The sequence below is a fragment of the Schistocerca cancellata genome, chromosome 3, assembly GCF_023864275.1.
Source record: "Schistocerca cancellata isolate TAMUIC-IGC-003103 chromosome 3, iqSchCanc2.1, whole genome shotgun sequence".
Taxonomy (NCBI): Eukaryota; Metazoa; Arthropoda; class Insecta; order Orthoptera; family Acrididae; genus Schistocerca; species Schistocerca cancellata.
The window spans coordinates 304,403,467-304,419,574 of NC_064628.1; the positions used below are offsets into that span (position 1 = coordinate 304,403,467).

At 44.8% G+C, this 16,108-nt stretch overlaps 1 protein-coding gene and 1 non-coding gene across 2 annotated transcripts in view; one reads left to right on the plus strand and one right to left on the minus strand.

The window, feature by feature from the left end:
* Positions 1 to 16,108, minus strand: part of LOC126176283 (uncharacterized) — a 789,292-nt gene that overhangs the window by 637,586 nt on the left and 135,598 nt on the right. The gene's annotated exons all lie outside the window — the stretch shown is intronic.
* Positions 14,869 to 14,943, plus strand: Trnas-uga (transfer RNA serine (anticodon UGA)). The gene has a single exon. It is a non-coding gene; the product is annotated as a tRNA-Ser (tRNA).

Sequence of the window (16,108 nt, forward strand, 5' to 3'; positions counted from 1 at the left end):
TTGCAGTTTCGCACGCCTCAGTGAATACCAACTACAGTTCTGTCAGAGCATGAAACAGAAGAGTTATTCGATCTTCTGAGTGTCGACGATGAATAGCTCACATACCGGTATATATATATATTTTGTAACCTAATTTGAATTCTTGCTTTCTTTTGTTACAAATATAGCTGTATATTTCTAGTATATTTGACTACTGTGATTGAAACAACAATTTATGTGTTGCGTCAATTATGATAACATGTTTAATTAAACGTTAGTGTATTTTATATGTATGTTGTTGCAAGCGATGCGTCATTTAATTAAGACAATATAGCAATTAGGTACGAGACAATTTTTATTAATATTTCATTAACCCCCCCCCCCCCCTCCCCACTGGCTTATTGCACCATTCACAGCACGAAATTTTCAGTACACCCCTAGTAAAATCAGTTTTAGCGACTTTTGATACTGAATCTAGCGACTCGGGTTTTTTAGAGTTGGCAACACTGCGCGTAGCGTTGCGCAGTTAGAGGTGAGCCGCCAGCAGTGGTGGATGTGGGGGAGAGATGGCAGAATTTTCAGAGCGGACGATCTGGACATGTGTTCGTCAGAAAACCGAAATTTTTAAGACTGGATGTCATGACGTGATATATATATAATGATTTTTGAACATTATTAAGGTAAATACATTGTTTGTTCTCTATCAAAATCTTTCATTTGCTGACTATGCCTATCAGCATTTAGTGCCTTCGGTAGTTAGAATCTTTCATTTAACTGGCAGTATTGGCGCTCGCTATATTGCAGTAGTTCGAGTAACAAAGATTATTGTGAGGTAAGCGATTCATGAAAGGTATAGGTTATTGTTAGTCAGGGCCATTCTTTTGTAGGGATTATTGGAAGTCAGATTGCGTTACTCTAAAAATATTGTGTCAGTTTATTGATCAGAATAAGTAAAGAGAGCAATGCCTGAGGACGTTCAGTTTTGCTCAGCTGTTTGAAAATCAGATAACGTAAGAGGTTTATCAGCACAGTAATTTATAATTTTCCAAAGGGGACGATTCAATTTTCATTACGTTGCTCTTGGTTAAGATTAGTAATCTGTTGTTGTTAGAATGAGAGTTTGGCTAGCGTGAATCATTTCACTAAAGGTTCTTTTGAGTCATATTTTTGTCCAAGGCAACAAAAAATCTGCGACTAATTGTAACTGCGTAATACGTTCTACCATACGGAGAAAATACTGCAACAGTATAGCAGAGGAAGACACTGATGCTTTTATTCAAAGACAATAATTACACTGAAGTCACCGTGATTTATGGATGGTCTTCTAGACATTACAAAAGGCGGGACATGGTTTTTAATCAGGTGTGTAATCACCACGGACGACCGTGTGTGCCCTGCTACATGCTGCCATGCTGGACACATGGTTGGGAATGATTTCTTGTTATACGCCGTCCCTGACCTCCACCAACGCGGTTGAAAACTATTGGATGGTCACTGGGGCATGGGGTCATGCTGAAATGTCTCCCCAACGGACACGTACTACATGGGAGTTAAGTCCTGGGAACTGGCAGGCCAGTCGATTCGCTAAATATCCTTTTTTCCAAGAGCTCTTCCGCCTGCGGTCTTGGATGAAGTTGCTCACTGACACCCACAAAACAATTTAGAAAAAGACTTGCACCAGGCGAACAGGTCTACCCGACGGGAGGCCCTCGTCACACGACATTTCATTGACAGGCCAACTTCAAATAGGACCATCGCTGTGAGGGTTCTATAGAAACGTAATAGTATATATCGATAGTTGATCTACAAGTTCTGATGAGTGAGTTTCGGACTATCAAAATGTGTGACACAAATGACCGTGTCTTTTTATTGTATTTAGTTATAAGCTTATCTTGTTTACAGGGACAATGACCCGTCGACATTAGTATTTGACATGAATTTCAACAAGATACATCAGTCCGCTCCTGAGGAAAAGGCCACACAGACAGACGGACAACAACGTGATCCTACAAAGTTTGCGGTTCTACGGACAGAGGTACAGAACCTCGAAAATGAAGTCACTGCCGAATGATCACCTTGAAAGACACACATCGGGAAGGAGTACACTGTCACAAATGGCTCTGAGCACTATGGGACTTAACATCTGAGGTCATGAGTCCCCCAGACTTAGAACTACTTAAACCTAACTTAACCTAACGACATCACACACATCCATGCCCGAGGCAGGATTCAAACCTGCGACCGTAGCAGTACCGCGGTTCCAGACTGAAGCGCCTAGAACCGCTCGGTCACATCGGCCGGCCGATAATGTTCGACAATTTTTCTTACTGTATTACGTGTTCCTACCTGTTGCACGTGAGGGTGCTTCCAGCAATGTCGGATATCATCGTATCGATGGTTCAACAATTTTGGTGTGGGGAGGCATAACGTAGTGTGGACGTACTGACCTCCAGATCTCTGAACACGGTAAAGCTACGGGTCAGCATTATTTTGAAACTGTACTTCTTCTCCATGTACGTCTTTTCAGGGATGCAATGGGCGCTGAATTCATGTTTTTGGGTCACAATGGACGACTGCATCAAACAGTGCAAGTAGAGGTGCTCTTGAAAAAAGAGGATATTCGCCCAATTGACTGGCCTGAACGTTCCGTCGACTTCAGTCCCGCAGAGAACGTGTGGGATGCGTTGGGGGGACGTGTTCCAACGGGACCAACGACCCGACCGTCCTGCAGATGTCAACCACGCTGGTGGATGAATGGAACGCCCTCCCACAAAAGCTTCTTGCCAACCTTGAGCTCAGCACGGGAGCAAGTTGCAGAGCATGCATAGCTGTCCGTTAAGAATCATGTCTGGTGGACCATCAAAAATCTCGGTCACTGCATAAAATTTCATTTCTGTTCTTATCGTTGCAAATTTCTTTGAGTTGCCTTCTGTATTACACGGTAGCAGTTTTTTCTATATATGGTCCAAGTTTCATCGAGCTATATTACTTGGCTGTGACAAACCACGCAAAAATTACCTCCTCCTTCAATTTTGCGCACTAATCTATGTTTAGACTGTCTCCTTGGATATCCTAAATGTTGATGGTCTGACAGGAATTTCAGCCTAACTCCCTCCAATGTGAGACCAGTATCTTGACCTCTGCGGCACTTCGTTCTTTATGTAACTGTCCTCCTACGTACTGCTGAGCTAGCAATTCTGAGAGGTAGCACTGTTTAAATATCACGAGGCTTCAGCACAAGGTACGTTCCCTTTGTAGAGAATGAGTTTCGTTTTCGGAACAAACCCTAGGCTGTGAAACGCAACGGCTTTGCTTGCGATGGGTAAGACCCGGACTGGAGGACTGGTCAACGCGAATCTTAACGCGGCAGAGAGATACGATACAGAAGACACTCTGATCTACATCTACATCTGCATCAATACTACGAAATCCATCTTACGGCGCGTAGTGGTGGGTACCACGTACCACTACCAGTCATTCCCCATTCCCTTTCCTGTCCCACTCGCGAGCCGGCCACTGTGGTCGAGCGGTTCTAGGCGCTTCAGTCCGGGACCACGTGGCTGCTACGGTCGCAGGTTCGAATCCTGCCTCGGGCATGGATGTGTGTGATGTCCTTAGGTTAGTTAGGTTTACATAGTTCTAAGTCTAGGGGACTGATGACCTCAGATGTTAAGTGCCATAATGCTTCGAACCATTTGAGCCATTTGAATCCATTCGCGAATACAACGGGGGAAAAACGACTATCTATATGGCTCAGTATGAGCCCTAATTTGTCATATCTTATCTTAGAGGTTCTTACCCGCAATGTATGCTGGAGGAAACAATCGTTCTGCTGTCAACTTGAAATGTTGCTTCTCCAAATTTTCTCAATAGTGTTCCTCCAAAAGAATGTCGCCTCCCCCCCCCCCCTAGCCCCCAAGGGATTCCCATTTGTATTCACTAAGCACGTGTTCTAACTTAACAGTAATAAATCCAGCAGCCTGCCTCTGAGTTACTTCGTTGTCTTCCGTTAATCAGACTGGTACAGATCCCAAACACTCAAACAGTACTCAAGAATAGGTCGCATAAGCGTTCTATATGCGTTCCCCTTTACAGATGAAGCACACTTTCCCAGAATTCTCCCAGTAAAACGAAGTTGACCATTCGCCTTCCCTGCGACAATCCTCATCTGCTCGTTACATTTCATATCGCTTTGCAACGTTACGCCCAGTTAATTAAACGATTTGTCAATCAGGAACTACTAATGCTATACTCATTCTCATTAATTTACATTTCTCTACATTTAGAGTTACACCAGCTAGAAACTTTGTCCAAGTCACCTTGAATCCTCCTACAGTAACTGAACGTCGAGACCTTACCGTACAACACAGCGTCATCAACAAACAACCGTAAATTGCTGCCCACCCTGTCAACAAATCATTTATGTATGAAGAGAATAAAAGCGGTCCTATCACACTTCTCTGGGGCACTCCTGACGATACACTTGTCTCTGACTGAACACTCGCCGTAGAGGACAACATACTGCGTTCTACAGCTTAAGAAGTCTTAAACCTATTGCATAAGCTCGTGCCTTCTTTAACAGCTTGCAGTGGGACACCGTCTCTAATGCTTCCCGAAAATACAGAAATATGGAATCTGCCTGTTGCCCTTCATTAATAGTTCATAGTATATCATTTGACTTAAGGTCAAGCTGAGTTTCGCACGAACGATGCTTTCTAAAACCATTAGCTCCTCAGTCCGAAGCAAATTTATTGCACTAGAACTGAGAATATGTTCAAGGATTCTGCAGCAGACCGATGTTAGGGGTAACTGTCGTATGGCAGCAGAACATGTAGATATTATAATGCGTTAATGCGGAACCGATTTACGCTGGAATAAATTTGCTCCAATTTTGTCCACCAGGCTCAAATCTGACACTGTGAATGGAAGAACGACATATAGAAATATTTCCATGTGTAATGGAGGTACGGGTAGTAAAGGTTAAGTAAGTGAGAAAAGTGTAATATTGATGTAATCAACAGCCACTTACACAGTTTATTCAATATGAGCACCAAAGATATCGACAAGATATAAGTTGCAGATTTGCAACTGTTGGCCAAAACTGGAACTAATTTTTCCCCAGCGTAAATCGGTTCCACGTTAACACATTAGAATGTATACCACGTTTCGCAGCCACACGATAATTACAGCCCACGATGGACCTCTGTGAGTAACTGCACTTTAATTATAACCACCGGGTATATGTCTAGCAACCGCTTGGAGGAAGTTAAGTACCCTCCATGGTTTTAATAGATATGTTAGCAAACTGTAGTGAAATCAGAGGGATCTTTCATCACAATGAAAGTTTCTAGTCTGGCAGTTACTGGCGCACAACCAACTTCTATCTCTATGGGAAATGGACCATAGATAATAATACCAAATCGTAGTAATACAAGTTGTCATTGATGTCACACAATAATAAGTAAAACTAAATCATTCTGATAAGAGACAAGAGAATGCGATGCTCGTTGATTTCACAATGTCATATGTATATTATTCTTTTACTTGGCCATGGATGGATGGATGTGGATGGATGGAGAGGGTTGTATGGGCGCACGACGGCAAGGTCTTCAGCACCCGCTCAGTAACAGAGACGGGTGTCTAGAAAAGACTCAGAACAGTAAGATAAAAGAGAACGTAAAACACAGGTAACAATCTTGGAAAAATATGTGCCTACCCACACCGAAGCGTGGGACGAAGCATGCCGCCAGCAGTAAGACATGGACAACACAGGAAGAAAGTGGTAGAGGGAGCTGATACAATATAGCAGATGGAAGTGGCTGGCTGACCGCAAGGAAAAAAGGGAAGAACCAGCCACTTTGCAATACACTAAAACCCCCAGCCTAAAAGTTTAGGCCACAGTCCAGACACATCACAAAACTTTTAAACCCTAGACACACCCTTCTCACCATTAGCTAAAACACAGGGCAAATCCCCATCAACTTGTGCTTCTGCCCTTGCATCACGGTATAAAATGCGGTCTGTTAAAATGTGGCGGACAGACATATGCACACCACAAGCATTACAAAACGGGGGATCGTCCCGCCGTAATACACTCCTGGAAATTGAAATAAGAACACCGTGAATTCATTGTCCCAGGAAGGGGACACATTCCTGGGGTCAGATACATCACATGATCACACTGACAGAACCACAGGCACATAGACACAGGCAACAGAGCATGCACAATGTCGGCACTAGTACAGTGTATATCCACCTTTCGCAGCAGTGCAGGCTGCTATTCTCCCATGGAGACGATCGTAGAGATGCTGGATGTAGTCCTGTGGAACGGCTTGCCATGCCATTTCCACCTGGCGCCTCAGTTGGACCAGCGTTCGTGCTGGAAGTGCAGACCGCGTGAGACGACGCTTCATCCAGTCCCAAACATGCTCAATGAGGGACAGGGGGGACAGATCCGGAGATCTTGCTGGCCAGAGCACGTTGGGTGGCACAGGATACATGCGGACGTGCATTGTCCTGTTGGAACAGCAAGTTCCCTTGCCGGTCTAGGAATGGTAGAACGATGGGTTCCTGGTGTGTCCGCTGTGCCGTGCGTGTGATCATTGCCTGTACAGCCCTCTCGCAGTGTCTGGAGCAAGTATGGTGGGTCTAACACACCGGTGTCAATGTGTTCTTTTTTCCATTTCCAGGAGTGTAGAAATCTATGTGTGAGAGGACAGTGCCCAATCCGAAGACGCGAGAGGGCCACTTCTTCCCACCTGAGCAACCGGCAGAAGGAACGCCACGCCACGGCCGAGTTGTTGACTTCACCGACCGCAGTTTATTGGTCGTCACAGCCAGCTATTCTTTCTCCCACAACTCCATGCACTTCTTGTGGAGTGCAGAGATGACAGACTGCAGGGGAATAGGACACTGGACCATATCCTGCTCTCTGCAGGCCTCCTTGGCAGCCCGATCGGCCTGTTCATTGCCCCATATTCCTACATGACCAGCACCCAGCAGAAGGACACCTCCTTAACCCGCCGTTGGAGCAAGAACAGTTGCTCATGGTACTATGACAACGTCGACAGAGTGAAATTAGTCAACTGGCTGTGTAAGAAGTTATATTTATTTTTAATGAGTCAGCTAACAGGGAAAAGCTGTAGGACAAGTTAAAGGATCTTGAAATTTTAGTCAAGTCTGATTATAATATTATTTTATTTTCTCTGTATGTTTCAAGAAATTAATAATCAATTGAGAGAGATAAAAGTTACCTGAATATTAAGTTAAACTGACCAAGAATGACGCTAACACTAAACCAAAATTTACGTGGAAGACTACGTAAAGAATACAGCACCAAGATCATAATCATTTCGCGGAGTCTAAGTTAAAGACTCCAAAAGTGCAGTTCACAATAAATCAAATCGGAAAGTTACACATTAAAAACATACATGTAAGCTAGCAGCTCAGAATATAGATTGCACTACCGCAGATTGAGAACTTACAGCACATTTCCTTAAGAGCAGCAAACTGTGCCATCAGCACAGACAGTTTCTAGGACCCAATCCCTCCAAATTGCTTCTCTGGATGGGAGGCGGCCACCGAATCCCCTCTTGCTTACTTGCTCTTTCCCAACTCCCCATACCAAAAAAATCGACATGAAAGGGACGACTCTATGTTCTTGTCAAGGTGACAGGCGAGAATTGTTGCTGAATACGTGAGAAAGCAGTGGAAGCACGCATAAGTTCCTCCTTTTTGCGTACATAAGACCCGTTTTCAAACACGAAGTTGATGCTAGGCTTAAGCAGTGTCTTCACGATTGGTCATCGTGAAAATTGTCCAAGAAGGCGCTCTTCACGTAATGAGTCCACAGGTTGCTTTCTGCGACAAAAAAGGCGATAGAGACGTTTCTGGCAACACGCCACCCCAATGTGGAGGGTACAAGGCTACATTATCAAGTACATAGCTTCAGTATTCTCACTAAAATAGCCACGAAGTAGCAGAATAAAGTGAATTAATAATTTATAGCGATATTTAACATTTATGTTACACAGTGTAATAGAATTTAGTGCCTTGATTACAAATAATAGCTTAAATAACCCAAAATGAAGAGAGCCACATGAAAAGTGTTTAGTAAATTGTAAAGTATAATCTTGCGTACTGTTCCGACAAAACCTTTAAGAATTAGAATCGTATATAAAAATAATATACTGACCTACATCGTATCGATTTCTACGAGGGCAGTTCAATAAGTAATGCAACACATTTTTTTTCTCGGCCAGTTTTGGTTGAAAAAACCGGAAATTTCTTGTGGAATATTTTCAAGCATTCCCGCTTCGTCTCGTATAGTTTCATTGACTTCCGACAGGTGGTAGCGCTGTACGGGGCTGTTAAAATGGTGTCTGTAACGGATGTGCGTTGCAAACAACGGGCAGTGATCGAGTTTCTTTTGGCGGAAAACCAAGGCATCTCAGATATTCATAGGCGCTTGCAGAATGTCTACGGTGATCTGGCAGTGGACAAAAGCACGGTGAGTCGTTGGGCAAAGCGTGTGTCATCATCGCCGCAAGGTCAAACAAGACTGTCTGATCTCCCGCGTGCGGGCCGGCCGTGCACAGCTGTGACTCCTGCAATGGCGGAGCGTGCGAACACACTCGTTCGAGATGATCGACGGATCACCATCAAACAACTCAGTGCTCAACTTGACATCTCTGTTGGTAATGCTGTCACAATTGTTCACCAGTTGGGATATTCATAGGTTTGTTCCCGCTGGGTCCCTCGTTGTCTAACCGAACACCATAAAGAGCAAAGGAGAACCATCTGTGCGGAATTGCTTGCTCGTCATGTGGCTGAGGGTGACAATTTCTTGTCAAAGATTGTTACAGGCGATGAAACATGGGTTCATCACTTCGAACCTGAAACAAAACGGCAATCAATGGAGTGGCGCCACACCCACTCCCCTACCAAGAAAAAGTTTAAAGCCATACCCTCAGCCGGTAAAGTCATGGTTACAGTCTTCTGGGATGCTGAAGGGGTTATTCTGTTCGATGTCCTTCCCCATGGTCAAACGATCAACTCTGAAGTGTATTGTGCTACTCTTCAGAAATTGAAGAAACTTCAGCGTGTTCGTAGGCACAAAAATCTGAAAGAACTTCTCCTTCTTCATGACAACGCAAGACCTCACACAAGTCTTCGCACCCGAGAGGAGCTCACAAAACTTCAGTGGACTGTTCTTCCTCATGCACCCTACAGCCCCGATCTCGCACCGTCGGATTTCCATATGTTTGGCCCTATGAAGGACGCAATCCGTGGGAGGCACTACGCGGATGATGAAGAAGTTATTGATGCAGTACGACGTTGGCTCCGACATCGACCAGTGGAATGGTACCGTGCAGGCATACAGGCCCTCATTTCAAGGTGGCGTAAGGCCGTAGCATTGAATGGAGATTACGTTGAAAAATAGTGTTGTGTAGCTAAAAGATTGGGGAATAACCTGGTGTATTTCAATGCTGAATAAAACAACCCCTGTTTCAGAAAAAAAATGTGTTGCATTACTTATTGAACTGCCCTCGTACATCAGTACTTTGAAGGCCGCCTTACAATGTGTAATGGCACTTCTGGTACAATTATTACCTCCTTTCTTTCTCTTCTTTTGCCCGCATCTCGTGGTCGTGCGGTAGCGTTCTCGCTTCCCACGCCCGGGTTCCCGGGTTCGATTCCCGGCGAGGTCAGGGATTTTCTCTGCCTCGTGATGGCTGGGTGTTGTGTGCTGTCCTTAGGTTAGTTAGGTTTAAGTAGTTCTAAGTTCTAGGGGACTAATGACCATAGATGTTAAGTCCCATAGTGCTCAGAGCCATTTGAACCATTTTTTTCTCTTCTTTTCTTGAACTGTGCTTAGTGTGAACGACCTCCAATAAGACGCAATATGAGCTATAATTTTTGTGATTTTCTCGTCTTGGTCATAGTCTCTCTGTCGTGTGGCGGCTCGCCATTGGGCAATCCCTTTAATGTGATGCCATTTAGGAGACTTCCGCTTCACTGATGATGAAATGATGATGAGAACAACATAACATTCACACGCGAGAGGAGAAAATCTCCAACCCGGCCGGGAATCGAATCTGAGCCCCTTCGGCCACACTAACCCTACAGCTACCATGGGGCCATTGTACACAGTGATCAAAATCATCTGTACAGTCTCTGAAAAGTCATAAAGGGTGCCCAGGAGGAATGCTTAGTATTCAGGGATATGACAAGAACAACCATTTGAAGGAAAAAATTTTAGTAAACACTGGCTCTAAACTGCGTACTTTAAAGAGCTATGAGCACTTCTTCATCCGTGAGACTGTGAAACAAATCTGTTCTACTGCATGCTCTTGGCTTTCCATATATTGAGGGGTGGTTGCATGGGTCAGAACAAGAAAAAATGTCTAGCAATCCTAGACTCTAAAACACATACCTTACTAGCTAAGAGCACTTGTTCATCTTTGTTAATGTGAAACATATCTCTTCTGCTGAAGAAGTGCTCATAGCTCTTAAAATAAGCATTTTGGAGCCCACGCTTATTAGACCATTTTTTAACTTGTTTTAGCCCGTACAACCTGCTCCCAAAATAGGGAAAGCAAGGACCTTGCAGCAGAAGAGATTTATTTCACAGTATCGCAGATGAAGTGCTCATAGTTCGTAAGGCATGCATTTAGAGCCCATATTTGTTAGGCTTACTTGCCACGAATGATCGTTCCTGCCGTATATTGACTATTCCTCCTCGGGCACATTGTATTGAACATAAACAGAGATTCAAACGGAGAAGTTCCAACTACTGGATTCAGTCTTCCGAAATTATTCCACTGCGAAAGATCTTAATACGGAATCACTGCATTGAAAGAGGTCTTTTGGGAGTAATGTTGTTTGCATTTCTGGAACTTATACATAGTTTGGATGTCTCAAACGTTAGGCGACAATTTTGAAGTTGCTGATTATTGGAGGGCAGTCTTTGGACAGAGTAGCTGTGTCGCTGGAAGATGTGTTTGTTTTATCATCGCTGCTTGATAGCGAGGAGCGCGGGAGAGCTATCGTTGGTGAGGTAGTGCGAGAGACGCCGAGCAGACGACTCGTGGCAATGTAGACGTTGTGAGCGTGTGGGTGCTATTCTGTAATTCTGCGCAACGGATTAATCTGAGATGTACCCTTTACCCTGTGGCTCCTGTAAGATGCAACTTTCACCCCCATACTACTACAGAAGTCAGACAGACGCTCCTAACGTTCTGAAAAGAAATGCCTGAAAAACTTTCAGCAATAAATACACTCCTGGAAATGGAAAAAAGAACACATTGACACCGGTGTGTCAGACCCACCATACTTGCTCCGGACACTGCGAGAGGGCTGTACAAGCAATGATCACACGCACGGCACAGCGGACACACCAGGAACCGCGGTGTTGGCCGTCGAATGGCGCTAGCTGCGCAGCATTTATGCACCGCCGCCGTCAGTGTCAGCCAGTTTGCCGTGGCATACGGAGCTCCATCGCAGTCTTTAACACTGGTAGCATGCCGCGACAGCGTGGACGTGAACCGTATGTGCAGTTGACGGACTTTGAGCGAGGGCGTATAGTGGGCATGCGGGAGGCCGGGTGGACGTACCACCGAATTGCTCAACACGTGGGGCGTGAGGTCTCCACAGTACATCGATGTTGTCGCCAGTGGTCGGCGGAAGGTGCACGTGCCCGTCGACCTGGGACCGGACCGCAGCGACGCACGGATGCACGCCAAGACCGTAGGATCCTACGCAGTGCCGTAGGGGACCGCACCGCCACTTCCCAGCAAATTAGGGACACTGTTGCTCCTGGGGTATCGGCGAGGACCATTCGCAACCGTCTCCATGAAGCTGGGCTACGGTCCCGCACACCGTTAGGCCGTCTTCCGCTCACGCCCCAACATCGTGCAGCCCGCCTCCAGTGGTGTCGCGACAGGCGTGAATGGAGGGACGAATGGAGACGTGTCGTCTTCAGCGATGAGAGTCGCTTTTGCCTTGGTGCCAATGATGGTCGTATGCGTGTTTCGCGCCGTGCAGGTGAGCGCCACAATCACGACTGCATACGATAGAGGCACACATGGCCAACACCCGGCATCATGGTGTGGGAAGCGATCTCCTACACTGGCCGTACACCACTGGTGATCGTCGAGGGGACACTGAATAGTGCACGGTACATCCAAACCGTCATCGAACCCATCGTTCTACCATTCCTAGACCGGCAAGGGAACTTGCTGTTCCAACAGGACAATGCACGTCCGCATGTATCCCGTGCCACCCAACGTGCTCTAGAAGGTGTAAGTCAACTACCCTGGCCAGCAAGATCTCCGGATCTGTCCCCCATTGAGCATGTTTGGGACTGGATGAAGCGTCGTCTCACGCGGTCTGCACGTCCAGCACGAACGCTGGTCCAACTGAGGCGCCAGGTGGAAATGGCATGGCAAGCCGTTCCACAGGACTACATCCAGCATCTCTACGATCGTCTCCATGGGAGAATAGCAGCCTGCATTGCTGCGAAAGGTGGATATACACTGTACTAGTGCCGACATTGTGCATGTTCTGTTGCCTGTGTCTATGTGCCTGTGGTTCTGTCAGTGTGATCATGTGATGTATCTGACCCCAGGAATGTGTCAATAAAGTTTCCCCTTCCTGGGACAATGAATTCACGGTGTTCTTATTTCAATTTCCAGGAGTGTATCATCTGGAGTAGTCTGCTGTAAAGAGATGACACAAAAATTCACAAAAGTTCTTACATAACTAGTGGGATACCTGGGTACTGGAGTAGTGCTAGTTAGTGTAAGAAAAACGTGAAACTAACGAAAATTATTATTTATTTTGCAAAAATTCTGGGAAATCACAATGGCACTTTTAGTTAGGAACTAAACAAGCTATTTCCGCGTTCTTTTCGGAATGTGAAGTTACCTCTTAAGGATAGGATTCGCTAATAAAATTTCTATAAAAAGTTTAAGATTGTTATTGACTTGGCAGAAAGGCTGAGAGCCACGCCTACTCAACTTGAATAATTATCCGTTAGAATGTTGGTAGGTACGGTCGAGGCTGTCGTGTGTGAAATGCAGTGAAGTGTACAGTTGTGGAGGAAATATGGGGCTCGCAAGAGCTGTAGCACACAATAGCATAAACTGCGATGACTGCTGTCTGCGCCGATCACTGCTGACAAACAAGATATCTCTCGTTCTATCTGGATTGACCTTTGCCAATCAAAGTCTCCCTACGCCTTGATGAAGTCAAGGACTCCTATTCGTCCCTAGTCTAACTATTGGCGTGGTACACTGGTCAGACAACCAGTCCACCGTGATGCCTCTCAGAATTCGCTCGCAGGCATTTAACTATAACTCTGTCCATTCACACCACACAATAAGTGTGGTGGCCAACACAGTGAACAACGCTTAATCGCAAGGACTCAATATAGAGTTGCACTCTGATTCGCTCTCCCATTGAAGTACTGAGGAGGGACTTGTTCCTCGCTCTTTGAGTACACGTTCAAGTGCACACACTCTCGTTACGTGTTCTCGCTCCAAGAGCGACAACGGAACGGCCCTTCTCCATGCAAGACGTGAAGCGGTATATCTTTCAGTCTCTTCCATTACTCCTTCAGTTCAAGGCGTCAGAAATATCGTCTGCCAATCAGCATTGCTCTCCTAAAACGGGAGAATGACGTTTAGTTTAAGGCGACCAATCTGGAAATCTGTAGCATCGGTATTTGGCGATTGCTGTCTACCTGTGAAAACCTCTGAAACTGCGTGCTATGTTTGTAAAGAATGCGTAGGCTGGGCGCCCCCACACAATGTAGCGGAATTTGCTTTTAAGCCAAACATGGGGTCGTTCTCCCCTTTCACTTGGGCAAACGCTGTCCGCTCCATGGGCAGTCACTGTCCGACGTAGATAGGCTGAATAGTCCTCTGAAGGGACCGGCCTCTCGGCGTGCGGCTGGCCTCTCCCGAACTAAAGGCTCTTGTGGCCGTCATGTCTTGCATGTGTGTGTGTATGCCAGCCTCGAGTATCTCAGCCCTGGTGTGCAATTGTTATTTGCTTATCGTTTACATGAATTCATACAACATTGACTTTATCTTATCGAGTTTGGGTTCGAATGAAGCGTCTTGATGTGCGGAATATGATTGTGAGGGCGGAATATGTAAGCAATGATGGTCAGGAGACCATGACGTCTTACAACGTAAAGTTGCGTGCATCTCTGTTCAAGTAAAATTATTTGTGTTTGAATATTGTGAAACAGAGGAGAAAGATCTGATTAGTGATTTAAAATGAAATGAGATGTAGTGAGATTAGAGAAGAGTATGAAGAGGAATTAACATAATATTTTTGTTTAGTGGTACTACAGTCATGCGTAGTTGTTGAATGAGACCTCCATTAGAGGGAACTTTAGATTTTTCAATAGAGATTGAATAATTTTCACTGTAAGGTATGTCTCATGTTGAAACTTCCTGGCAGATTAAAACTTTACAGAAGCTCTCCTGCGAACCTTCGCAGGAGAGCTTCTGTAAAGTTTGGAAGGTAGGAGACGAGGTACTGGCAGAAGTAAAGCTGTGAGTACCGGGCGTGAGTCGTGCTTCGGTAGCTCAGTTGGTAGAGCACTTGCCCGCGAAAGGCAAAGGTCCCGAGTTCGAGTCTCGGTCGGGCACACAGTTTTAATCTGCCAGGAAGTTTCATATCAGTGCACACTCCGCTGCAGAGCGAAAATCTCATTCTGGAAACATCCCCCAGGCTGTGGCTAAGCCATGTCTCCGCAATATCCTTTCTTTCAGGAGTGCTAGTTCTGCCAGGTTCGCAGGAGAGCTTCTGTAAAGTTTGGAAGGTAGGAGACGAGGTACTGGCAGAAGTAAAGCTGTGAGTACCGGGCGTGAGTCGTGCTTCGGTGGCTCAGTTGGTAGAGCACTTGCCCGTGAAAGGCAAAGGTCCCGAGTTCGAGTCTCGGTCGGGCACACAGTTTCAATCTGCCAGGAAGTTTTATATCAGCGCACACTCCGCTGCAGAGTGATTATCTCATTCTGGATGTCTCATGTTTATTGATGATTTGTCTAACATTTCTGAGAGTAAGAGTTTGATATCAATGTTGTCCTTTGTCAATGCTAATGAGTGTTGTAACATGAATTGCATTCAAGCAATAATATATGAGATAATTTAGTAACAATTTATCAAGGAAGTATTTCACCTAAGAGCATTATCCACATCCTCGATCCAAATCACTTTTATTTAAAGAATGTCTCACTCAATGATTTGTATAAAATAGTTTACTTGTTGCCTCCAACCAAAGTTAGAGATCTGCAGCTGGTGCACAAAGAGCAGCAAGCACTACGTTTCCAGGCAATTACATTACGAGGTAAGATATTTTCAATTCAGGATCAGTCTGCTACGAAAATTATCAGCGTACAAGGATCATTTCGTGAACAGCATTATTAGGCAGTTCATCCAAAGGGGCTACTTTGTTTAACTAAACAGATGAATAGTAAAGTTCGGGATTTAATCAGTTTGCGCATTGTTTAGACATTTTGCACTTTCTTAGCTACTAAGATCAGCATTTATATAAGTAGAAAGGTCACTTGAAGCCTCTGATTGAAATATTCTATTCACTTGTTTAGATATTAAGATTTGCATATACTTCAAGTGTAAGGCCACATGGAGCCCCAAACATTTTATAGCTACTAAAAGCAACATTTACATATGTGGAAATGTCACTTGGAGCCTCTGATTGATATTTTCTCTACAATTATTTTAGTTATTAAGATTTGCATGGTTTCCAAGTACAAGGCTATCTGAAGCAAATCAATTCTTTACTTTACTGTTAGGTTTTCTTAAGTAATTATGTCTCATTATTGCGTATACAAGGCTACTGAGAGCCACAGTATAATATTATGAATCAGTGATGTTGTCTGTCATGTTCGGTTATTCAATGTCTAATTGGCAGCCAAATACCACAGTTATTAATTTTTCTTATTCAGAGTTCACTTTCAGTTTAGCCTATTCACTCTGATGTAAAGCTTTGTTGCTTCATCCAGGCTGTAATTTCATTAGGATACTGAACTTTTTCTGATCAGATAGATTGCCTGACGTTGACATAGGCAGAAATGGTTATGTTCCATCACCTTAC